The 12,424-nt window shown below is 38.9% G+C and overlaps 1 pseudogene; it reads right to left on the reverse strand.

The window, feature by feature from the left end:
• Window positions 1-649: 649 nt before the first annotated feature.
• Window positions 650-2,181, reverse strand: Eef1a1-ps21 (eukaryotic translation elongation factor 1 alpha 1, pseudogene 21; annotated as a pseudogene).
• Between the last annotated feature and the right edge of the window lie 10,243 nt (window positions 2,182-12,424).

Raw genomic sequence — 12,424 nt, forward strand, 5'->3', positions numbered from 1 at the left:
TATTATTATTAATGACCTAAATATTTTGGGCTCTCTGGTAATTCATTTGCCAAAAACTTCATAAATCGTAACATATTGACAGTACTGAAGTTTTTATTTATCAATCGCTGGTTCTTAGAATTGTAGTTGTCTTCATATCATATGTCACATCCATCTTAACCACCTAACTACTTTTGTACACACACACCAGAGAGGGGGAGAGAGAGAGAGACAGAGAGAGAGGGGGGGACATGGAGAGACAGAGAGAGCAGAGAGAGACAGAGAGGGAGATAAAGAGGGAGACAAAGAGACAGAGAGAGTTTAAAATTTTTTTTATGTTTATATTTTCTCTACGTTTCCATAGGTGTACCATGTTGATAAAGTATTGTCAGAGGCCAGAAGAGGGCATTGGATGTCTTATAACTAGAATTACATCAAATTACTAGCTGCCATGCATATACAAGGACCCATAGCTATAGGGGGACCAGCTAGTGCCTACAAACATTCAGCCACTTTTCAAATTTCTTTTTTTTTTCCTCATTAAACTTGTTTTAATGGGTCTCAAAATTCTGTGACAGATTTTTGGTCAAGTTGTTCCCATTAAAAAGTACTGATTTTTAAAACTAATAACTTAAAACTGCTACACACAGAAAAAAAAGGTACACAAAACATTCTTTCCTTCTGAAGGTTTTATGATGCATTGTTATCATTAACCAGTCTTTTACTATTAACCTTAAATGGCCAATTGAGACAAATAGTTCTGAGACCATTCTTCCACCACTGATTAAGACTGGGGTGGCAGGTGTTAGGGATAATATTCATTTAGCCTTCTGAGCTTTCTGGGCAGACTTGCTGACTTTGCCAACTCCTGCAGGCTTCTTGTCCACAGCTTTGATGAACCCACAGCAACTGTCTGCCTCATGTCATGAACAGCAAAATGACAAAGTGGAGAATAGTCAGAGAAGCTCTCAACACACATGGGCTTTCCTGGGACCATGTCAACAATGGCAGCATCACCAGACCTCAACAATTTGGGGCCATCTTCCAGCTTCTTACCAGAACGATGATCTATCTTTCAGCTTGGCAAAATTGCATGCTATGGTGGGCCATGTGACAATCCAGAACAGGGGCACAGCCAGCACTAATTTAGCGTGGATGGTTCAGGATAATCACCTGAGCAGTGAAGGCAGCTGCTTCCATTGGTGGGTCATTTTTGCTGTCACCAGCAACATTGCCACGTCTAACATCTCTGACAGACACATTCTTCACGTTGAAGCCCACATTGTCCCCAGGCAGAGCTTCACTCAAAGCTTCATGGTGTATTTCCACAGACTTGACTTCAGATGTTACATTGACTGGAGCAAAGGTAAACACCATGCCAGGTTTGAAAACACCAGTTTCCACTTGGCCCATGGGGACAGTGCCAGTGCCCCCAATTTTATAGACATCCTGGAGGGGCAGTCGCAGAGACTTGTCAGTTGGACAAGGTGGCGGCAGAATGCAGTCCAAAGCTTCCAGCAGTGTGGTGCCACGGGCACTGCCATCTTTGCGGGTGACTTTCCATCCCTTGAACCAAGGCATATTGGCACTTGGCTCCAGCATGTTATCACCATCCATCCAGAAATTGGCACAAATGCTACTGTGTCAGGGTTGTGGCCAATTTTCTTAATGTAGGTGCTGACTTCCTTAACGATTTCTTTGTATCTCTTCTGACTGTATGGTGGTTCGGTAGAATCCATTTTGTTGACACCAACAATTAGCTGTTTCACACCCCAGGTGTAAGCTAGAAGAGCATTCTCACGGGTCTGCCCATTCTTGGAGGAACCAGCTTCAAATTCACCAACACCAGCAGCAACAATCAGGACAGCGCAGTCAGCCTGAAATGTGCCTGTAATCATGTTCTTGATGATGTCTCTGTGCCCTGGGGTATCAATGATAGTCACATAATACTTGCTGGTCTCAAATTTCCACAGGAAAATGTCAATAGTGATACCACACTCACTCTCAGCTTTCAGTTTGCCAAAGACCCAGGCATACTTGAAGGAGCCTTTTCTCATCTCTGCAGCCTTCTTTTCAAACTTTTCGATGGTTCTTTTGTCAATACCACCACATTTGTAGATCAAGTGCCCTGCTGTGGTGGACTTGCCTGAATCTATGTAACCAATTATGAGGATGGTTGATGTGAATCTTTTCCTTTCCCATTTTATCTTTGAATTAGCGGTGGCTTTCACAAGACCTGCATTCTGACAGCAAACCTGTTGTGGAAAAGCCTTATATATATATTTTTTTTAATGAAAGAAACTTTAGTCATGTATACACAGACAATCATTGTCAGTTTTTAAAAAGTCATGATTATTTGTTTTTGTATATTTGTTGAAAAATGAAAGCCTCAACACTTACCAATATCGAAATAATTTTATTATTTATTTTTAGAAATTTCTACATGTATATACAGTAGAGTATAAACACATCTCATAACCCATATCCTCTTTAAATGTCTCATTTTCTCTCCTAATATGTGTGTGTGTTTCAATTTCCAGGTTGTTTTTTATTTGGGTTTTTTTTTTGTTTGTTTGTTATTTTTTGGTTTGTTTCTTGTTTTTTGTGGTTTTTTACATCTTTATTAAATTGGGTATTTCTTATTTACATTAAAACTGTTATTCCCTTTTCCATTTTCCAGGAGAACATCCCCCTAATGCCTCCCCCTCCCATTCTATATGGGTGTTCCCCTCCCCTCCCCATCCTCCCCATATTACCATCCTCCTCACAAGAATCCCGTTCACTGGAGATCCAGCCATGGCAGAACTAAGGGCTTCCCCTAACACTGTTGCCCTTACTAGACTATTCATTGCTACCTATGCAGTTGGAGCCCAGGGTCAGTCCATGTATAGTCTTTGGGTAGTGGCTTAGTCCCTGGAAGCTCTGGTTGGTTGGCATTGTTGTTCATATGGGGTCTCAAGCCCCTTCAGCTCTTTCAATCATTTCTCTGATTCCTTCAACTGGAGTCCCATTCTCAGTTCAGTGGTTTGTTGCTGGCATTCGCCTACGTATTTGTCATATTCTGGCTGTATCTCTCAGGTGAGATCTACATCCGGTTCCTGTCAGCCTGCACTTCTTTGCTTCGTCCATCTTATCTAATTGGTGGCTGTATATGTGTGGGCCACATGTGAGACAGGCTCTGAATGGGTGTTCCCTCAGCTCCTATTCTAAACTTTGCCTCCCTATCCCTTCCCAAGGGTATTCTTGTTCCCCTTTTAAAGAAGGGTGAAGCATCCATATTTTGGTCATCCTCCTTGAGTTCATGTGTTCTGTGCATCTAGGGTAATTTGGGCTTTTGGGGTAATATCCACTTATCAATGAGCGCATACCACATGTGTTTTTCTGTGATTGGGTTACCTCACTCAAGATGATATTTTCCAGTTCCATCCATTTGCCTATGAATTTCATAAAGTCATTGTTTTTGATAGCTGAATAATATTCCATTGTGTAGATGTAGCACATTTTCTGTATCCATTTCTCTGTTGAAGGGCATCTGGGTCCTTTCCAGCTTCTGGCTATTATAAATAAGGCTGCGATGAACATAATGGAGCAGTAGAGTCTTTGTTATAGGTTGGAGCATCATTTGGGTATATGCCTAAGAGAGATAGAGCTGGGTCCTCAGGTAGTGCAATGTCCAATTTTCTGAGGAACCTCCAGACTGATTTCCAGAATGGTTGTACCAGTCTGCAATCCCACCAACAATGGAGGAATGTTCCCCTTTCTCCACATCCTTGCCAGCATCAGCTGTCACCAGAGTTTTTGCTCTTAGTTGTTCTTACTGATATGAGGTGAAATCTCAGGGATGTTTTGATTTGCATTTCCCTTATGACTAAAGATGATGAATATTTCTTTGGGTGCTTCTCAGCCATTCCACATCCCTCAGCTGTGAATTCTTTGTTCTGAACCCCATTTTTTTATTTTTTCTCCATCTTTATTAACTTGGGTATTTCTCATTTACATTTCGATTGTTATTCCATTTCCCGGTTTCCAGGCCAACATCCCTCTAACTCCTCCCCCTCCCCTTCTCTATGGGATTTCCACTCCCCATCCTCCCTCATTTGTGCTCTCCTTCCAACAATCATGTTCACTGGGGTGAACCCTATTTTTTAATAGGGTTATTTGTCTCCCTGCAGTATAACTTTGTGAGTCCTTTGTATATTTTGGATATAAGCCCTCTATCAGTTGTAGGATAGATAAAGATCTTTTCCCAATCTTTTGGTTGCTGTTTTGTCCTAACAACAGTGTGCTTTTCTTTACAGAAGCTTTGTAGTTTTATGAGATCCTATTTGTCGATTCTTGATCTTAGAGCAGAAGCCATGGGTGTTTTGTTCAGTAAATTTTCTCCAGTGCCCATGTGTTCAAGATTCTTCCCCACTTTATCTTCTATTAGTTTGAATGTATCTGGTTTGATGTGGAGGTCCTTGATACACTTGGACTTAATCTTTGTACAGGGTGATAAGCATGGATCGATCTGCATTCTTCTACATGCTGACCTCCAGTTGAACCAGCACCATTTGCTGAAAATGCTTTTTTCCATTGGATGGTTTTGGCTCCTTTGTCAAAAATCAAGTGACAATAGGTGTGTGGGTTCATTTCTTGGTCTTCTATTCTATTCCACTGGTCTATCTGCCTGTCTCTGTACCAATACCATGCAGTTTTTATTACTATTGCTCTGTAATTCTGCTTGAGTTCCGGGATGGTGATTCCCCCAGAAGTCCTTTTATTGTTGAGGATACTTTTAGCTATCCTGGGTTCTTTTTTAGTCCAGATGAATTTGCAATTTTTTCTGTCTAACTCTATGAAGAATTGGATGGGAATTTTAATCGGGATTGCATTGAATCTGTAGGTCGCTTTTGCTATAAAGACCATTTTTACTGTATTAATCCTGCCATTCTATGAGCATGAGAGATCTTTCCATCTTCTGAGATCGTCTTCAATTTCTTTCTTCAGAGGCTTGAAGTTGTTATCATACAGACATTTTACTTTCTTGTTTGACGTCATACTGAGGTATTTTATAATATTTGGAACTATTATGAAGAGTGTCATTTCCCTAATTTCTTTCTCAGCTTATTTCTCTTTTGTGTAGAGGAAGGCTACTTATTTGTTGGACAATTAAGTCTTTGTTAGTCCAGATGAATTTGCAAATTTTTCTGTCTAATTCTATGAAGAATAGAATTGGAATTTTAATGGGGATTGCATTGAATCTGTAGGTCAGATTATACCCAGCAACGTTGCTGAAAGTGTTTATCAGGTCTTTTAGTTCACTGGCGGAACTTTACTATCACTTAAGTATACTATCATATCATCTGCAAATAGTGATATTTGGACTTCTTCCTCTCCAATCTGTATCCTTTTGCTATCCTTTCATTGTCTGATTGCTCTGGTTAGGACTTTGAGAACTATACAGAATAAATAGGGAGAGAATGGCAGCCTTGTATAGTCCCTGTTTTTAGTGGGATTCCTTCAAGTCTCTCTCCACTTAGTTTAATGTTAGCTACTGGTTTACCATATATGGCTTTTACTATGTTTAGGTATGAGCCTTGAATTCCTATTCTTTCCAGGACTTTTATCATGATGGGGTGTTGAATTTTGTCAAATGCTTTCTCAGCATCTAATGAAATGAGCATGTGGTTTTTTTTTTTTTTTTTTTTTTTTTTTTTTTTTTTTTTTTTTTATTAACTTGAGTATTTCTTATATACATTTCGAGTGTTATTCCCTTTCCCGGTTTCCGGGCAAACATCCCCCTCCCCCCTCCCCTTCCTTATGGGTGTTCCCCTCCCAACCCTCCCCCCATTGCCGCCCTCCCCCCATAGACTAGTTCACTGGGGGTTCAGTCTTAGCAGGACCCAGGGCTTCCCCTTCCACTGGTGCTCTTACTAGGATATTCATTGCTACCTAAGGGGTCAGAGTCCAGGGTCAGTCCATGTATAGTCTTTAGGTAGTGGCTTAGTCCCTGGAAGCTCTGGTTGCTTGGCATTGTTGTACTTTTGGGGTCTCGAGCCCCTTCAAGCTCTTCCAGTTCTTTCTCTGATTCCTTCAATAGGGGACCTATTCTCAGTTCAGTGGTTTGCTGCTGGCATTCGCCTCTATATTTGCTGTATTCTGGCTGTGTCTCTCAGGCATGTGGTTTTTATCTTTCAGTTTTTTTATATTGTGGATTACATTGATGGCTTTCCATATATTAAACCATTCCTGTATACCTGGCATGAAGCCTACTCGATCATGATGGATGATTGCTTTGATGTGTTCTTGGATTCGGTTTGCAGGAATTTTATTGAGTATTTTTGCATTAATATTCATAAGGGAAATTGGTCCAAAGTTCTCTTTCTTTGTTGGGTCTTTCTGTTTTTTAGGTAGAAGAGTAATTGTGGCTTCATAGCAGGAATTCAGTAGTGCTCTGTCTGTTTCAATTTTGTGGAATAATTTGGGTAGTATTATTATGAGGACTTCTATGGAGGTCTGATAGAATTCTGCACTGAACCCATCTGGACCTGGCCTCCTTTTGGTTGAGAGACTGTTAATGACTACTTCTATGTCTTTAGGAGTTCTTTAAATGGTTTATCTGTTCCTGATTTAGCTTCGGTACCTGGTATCTGTCTAGGAAATTTTCCATTTCCTCCAGATTTTCCAATTTTGTTGAATATAGGCTTTTGTAGTAGGATCTGATGATTTTTTGAATTTCCTCTGATTCTGTAGTTATGTCTCCCTTTTCATTTCTGATTTTGTTAATTTGGACACACTCTCTGTGTCCTCTCGTTAGTCTGGCTAAGGGTGTATCTATCTTGTTGATTTTTTCAAAGAACCAACTTTTGGTTCTGTTGATTCTTTGTATGGTCCTTTTTGTTTCTACTTGGTTGATTTCAACTCAGTGTGTGATTATTTCCTGCCTTCTACTCCTCCTGGGTGTATTTGCTGTTTTTTTTTTTTCTAGAGGTTTTTGGTGCCTATAACCCACCAAGTCCCACAAGTGCTGTCCACATGTACACTTTTGTGTGATGCCATCAACTATGGCATGTAAACTCATCACTGACCATAACACCACAAAAGAATGATTTCACCCTTGCTCAGTTACTCTCAGTTGCCTAATACTTCAGGGGTTGCTGTGATATAGAGAACACCTACCCTCTCTATCCTGATATTTTTTCTGACTTGATCTTGGGCACATTAGTGGGTTACCACAACCCTTGTGAGTTCATGCTTGTGATTAAACATCCAGTTTGTGATAAATTCGGTGTCATTTGTTATAACTTCTTTCTGCAATTATAATGAACTTAGCACAGATAATACAAATATTATGTGACAATTAATAAGATAGTTTTGTGCCATAAGCAGTAAGACACATACCAGTTTGGACCAACAAAAAAATAAGAAATTAATAAAAATACATATATATGTACTATTGTATTGGACTCAGGTGAATGCTATCATTAAACCACTGAACTGAGAATGGGACCCCTGTTAAAGGAATCAGAGAAAGGACTGAAAGAGCTTGAAGGGGCTTGAGACCCGGTGTGAACAACAATGCCAACCAACAAGAGGTTCCAGGAACTAAGCCACTACCCAAAGTCTCCAACTATTATTGTGTGAGGTGCAATGTGTGTTATGAGTTTTAGTAAGATTTTTTTTATGAATGTAGTTGCCCTGACATTTGGATTTGGAGCATAGATATATAGGATTGATAGTTCATCCTGGTGGATTTTACCTTTTTTGAATATGAGGTGTCCTTCCTTATCTTTTTTGAAAACTTTCAGTTCAAAGTCGATTTTATTCAATATTAGAAGCACTACTCCAAGTTGTTTCTTGGGACCATTTATTTGAAAAATTGGTTTCCAGCCTTTTCCTCTGAGATATTGTCTTTGTCACTGAAGTGTGTTTTCTGTATGCAGCAAAATGATGGGCACTCCTTATGTATCTAGTTTGTTAGTCTATGTCTTTTTATTGGGAATTGAGTCCATTAATGTTCAGAGATATTAAAGAATAGTGATTGTTGTTTCCTGGTTTTTTTTTTTTTTTTGTAGTTAAAGGCGGAATTATTTTTGTGTGGCTGTCTTCTTTTGGGTTTGTTGCAAGATCACTTTTTTGCTTTTTCTAGGGTGTAGTTTTCCTCCTTGTCCTGTAGTTTTCCATCTATTATCCTTTGTAGGGCTAGCTTTGTGGAAAGTTATTGCATACATTTGGTTTTGTTCTGGGATATCTTGGTTTCTCTGTGTATGAAAATTGAGAGTTTTGCTGGATTTAGCAGACTGGCCTGTCATTTGTGTTTTCCTAGAGTCTGTGTGACATCAACTCTGGATCTTCTGGCTTTCATAGTCTCTGGTGAGAAATCTCATATAATCGTATATGTTACTTGACCATTTTTTTGTTACTGCTTTTAATATTTTTTTGTTTTGTTTTGTGCATTTGGTGCATTGTTGTGTGATGGAAGAAATTTCTTCTCTGGTCCAATCTATTTTGTGTTCTGTAGGCTTCTTGTATGTTTATTGGCATTGCTTTCTTTAAGTTAGGGAACTTTTCTTCTATAATTTTGTGGAAGATTATTACTAACCCTTCAAGTTGGGATTTTTCGCTCTCTTCTTTACCTATTATCCTTAAGTCTAATATTCTAAATTTGTTCTGCATTTCCTGGATGTTTTGTGTTAGAGGCTTTTTTGCATTTTACATTTTCTTTGATGGATGTGTCATTGTTTTCTATGGTATCTTCTGCCCCTGAGATTCTATTTTCTATCTCTTTTATTCTGTTAGTGATGCTTGTGTTCATGAATCCTGATCTCTTTCCTAAGTTTTCTATCTCCAGTGTTGTCTCCCTTTGTGCTTTCTTTACTGCTTCTATTTCCATTTTTCGATATTAGATGGTTTTGTTCCATTCCTTCACCTGTTTGATTGTGTTTTCCTGTAATTCTTTAAAAGATTTTTGTTCTTTCCATTTAATGACCTCTACTTATTTACTCATGTTGATGTATTTTTTAATGGATTTGTTTTTGTCCTTTTTAGAGTCCACTATCATCATCATGAGCTGTGATTTTAAATCTAAATCTTGCTTTTCCAGTGCATTGGGATATCTAATATATGCTTTTATGGGAGAACTGGGCTCTGATGATGCCCAGTCTTGGTTTCTGTTGCTTAAGTTCTTGTGCTTGCCTCTTACCATCTGGTTGTCTCTGGTTCTAGTTGGTCTTGCTATCTCTCACAATGGCTTAACCCTCCTGAATTCATGCCTGTTAGTACTCCTGGATACTGTCTTTCTCCCAGTGGGATCTGGGTACAGAAATCTGTGTCATAGGGTCAACTCTGGGTGCAAGCAGCACCCAGAAAGATTCTTTCCCAGTCTGTTCTTGGGTTCCTGTGTCTTGAGGGCCACAGGCAACTCCTTCGATGCAGAAGTGGTGTTCTTGCCTGCTTTCAGGTGTGTCAGAGCTTTCAGCTCTGGGTACAGAGACCAGGAGGGTCTTATCCCTGACTGCCCCTAGATTCCTGTTTCCTGAGGTCTCCAGTCAGGTTCCTCTTGGGCCAGGAATAAGAGCAGATGAGGTGTTCTCCCCTGATCTCTCAGGATTGTGCATACTTATGGAAGTCCATCTCTCCCATGGGATGTGGGTACAGAGAGCTTTGGGACTGGGTCTGTATATATGAATATATTACTGCCATTGTATGTCTGTGAATTGGATATGTACCTGATGCCTCTAAGAGGCTAGAAGTGGAAAAATGGATGGTTATGAAATGTCAAGTATGTGGTAAGAACCACACATATATCTGGTGAAAGCAGCAAGTGCTCCTAATTAAAGGCCCATTGCTCCAGAACCAGCTGCATTTATTATATATTACCAATTGCCATTGTGGCGGTAGCTTTGTAGATTATTAACCTCTAAATTAAATATTCTTGACCTTTGAGACTCTCTATTTTATAACTTCTTCCTCTGTATTTCACCTTTCTGTCGTAACTAAAAATACTAAACAAAATATTCTTAGTATTATAATTGTTGTGAATTAGTATATCATATTACTTAGATTTTCCACTTTAAAATCTACACCATCCATATAAATGTGCTAGGCAGCCTCAGTAAAAAATAATAGATATTTAGGTTCATACTCTTTGAGAACAGATGGCATGTAACTAACAACACTTTGTTCATTTTATTTTAATGTTAGGGTAATGTACATTTGTATATGTGGGAGGGAGTCACAGCGACAGATATGGAGCACTAGCACAAGTAAATATGTTTGTAATAGGTACATTTTAAAGATTACAAAATCTAAAATGGAAATACATAGCAGAAAAATAATACCCAAATCTAGATAAAGAAATAAGAATCCAAAAACACAGAAGGCTATTCAAAGACATAAAGGTGAGAAGAGAATCCAACTTTCCACTGAGCATTATAGTCAGGTAACTTTGATGAATGAATATTCATTTTGACTAAGTTAAAAGTTAAGTAGAAGACACCTATTTAGGCATGTCAAGAATAAGCCCTTTGACATTAATTAAGTAGTTGTAGCTCTTAACTCCTGCATTTCTGAAAAACACATTCACTTGGTTAGAACAGATGACAGTCTGGTCTCCAAATCTGTGACTACACATTTTGTATGATTCTTCTTGCACGTCATAATTTAGCATATAATTACACTTAAATTGAAGGAGCTCTGTAGAAAAGAAGTGACTGGTACATGAATTATATATCAATTGTAAAGTGCTAATACAATAAAAAATACTCATAAAAAGAACATATATGAGAACCAGGCTCATGGGAAGACAAACATGGCAATATCTGTGACCGATCTAGGATCTCCAACAGTAATGTGGACTTGATAAGAAGGTGTGGTAGTTAGGAGCAGAAGAAAGGCTATCAACTGACTAGCAATACTCCATGAGGTAGAAAATGAGACAGGACTTTCTATTGATGTCCCTGGTGCAGGAAAGTGATATCGTACAGGGTCAGTATTTTTAAAATCAACAGAGTGACTACCACTGCTTTTATGCCTGAACATAAAGTGGAGCTGAGGACATCTTAAAGAATTCTTCAAGGAACTGTCCTTATCAATTAGTCAAGAAGATTAGAAGTCATGGCTATCTAAAATCATGAGGAAAAACAACAGTACAATGATGAGGAGATAGACCAAGGGATAGAAAAATAATACAGTGAGTACTAGTGGTAGTCACTTAAGTCTACCTCATAGAGTAATCTGTACACAATTCTCTAATGTAGATCAAATCTTGTGGCTGGATATTTAGAAGTGATCTGGGTTGCATTTAAGGATATTATTATCCTATTCCAGGTTATGAAAATTATGCTGTACATGTCTATGCAGGATAGATTCCTAACCTAGGCAAGGTCTTTTTGTAAAACACTGTTGACAGATAAACAACTAGACACCACAAGACCAAGGAAGAGAATGTTGAAAGTTGGAAGACTTCTGAAAGGACAACCAATTTGACAGATGTGAATGGGCCTCACTCCTTTTTGGCCCTTAGCAAGATGCTACCTCTTACTGATCATATGTCAGTCTGGAGTGAAACAACTTACTTCACTCCAGACAGTGGAGGTCTGTCTTTAGACTATACTCTTACAAAAGAAGTAATGATTCCATCCATGCTATTCTAGAGTCATATGATTTGGAAGAAACATCTCATATAACCTTGAGGCTTATTCATGCTGTCTAACACCTTTGCAAATCTGTGACTAATGTCCATGTGGATGCAGAATCATCAAGTCAACTAATGATGTCTTGAAGCAGGTAACAGTAGGTCTACAAACGTGCTAAACATCTGTTAAGATTCAATTTCATAAATCCATAGATATACATTTCATAAATCCATAGATATACATTTACTCATTTGGTGGAAAACCTAAAACAATTCTAAATTGAACTTTTAAAGAATCTGTTAGAATCTACTCTATATGTGTGAGGTAATAGGTAATAAGACCCCAAACGACATACAAGTTATATAGTCACTGATAAGTGCATATTAGCCAAAAGAACAGAATACCAATGATACATTTATAGACCATAGGAAGCTTAACAAGGGGGAAGATCTAAATGTGGATACTTTGATCCCACTTAGAAAGAGGAACAAGATAATCCCAGAAGGGAGAGTGATGGAGGTATCTGAGTAGGAGTGGGTGAAGTGAGGGGTAGGAGCGAGGAGTGGGTGAAGTGAGGGGTAGGAGCGAGGAGTGGGTAAAGTGAGGGGTAGGAGCGAGGATCAAATATGGTGGGAGACAAGACAGTATCCCAGAGGGGTAGGAGAACGAATGGAAATATGCAGCAGTAGAGAATAGGGAATGGGGGAATGTCTAGTGTATCTCAGAGACCTGGGATGTGAGATGCTCACAGGACTCAATGGGAGTACCCTTAGCTGAAATGCTCAATAGTGGGGAGATGAAACCTGAAGAAACTATTTCCAGTAGAA

Source organism: Rattus norvegicus, chromosome 17 (assembly GCF_021556685.1).
Source record: "Rattus norvegicus strain SHRSP/BbbUtx chromosome 17, alternate assembly SHRSP_T2T, whole genome shotgun sequence".
Taxonomy (NCBI): domain Eukaryota; kingdom Metazoa; phylum Chordata; class Mammalia; order Rodentia; family Muridae; genus Rattus; species Rattus norvegicus.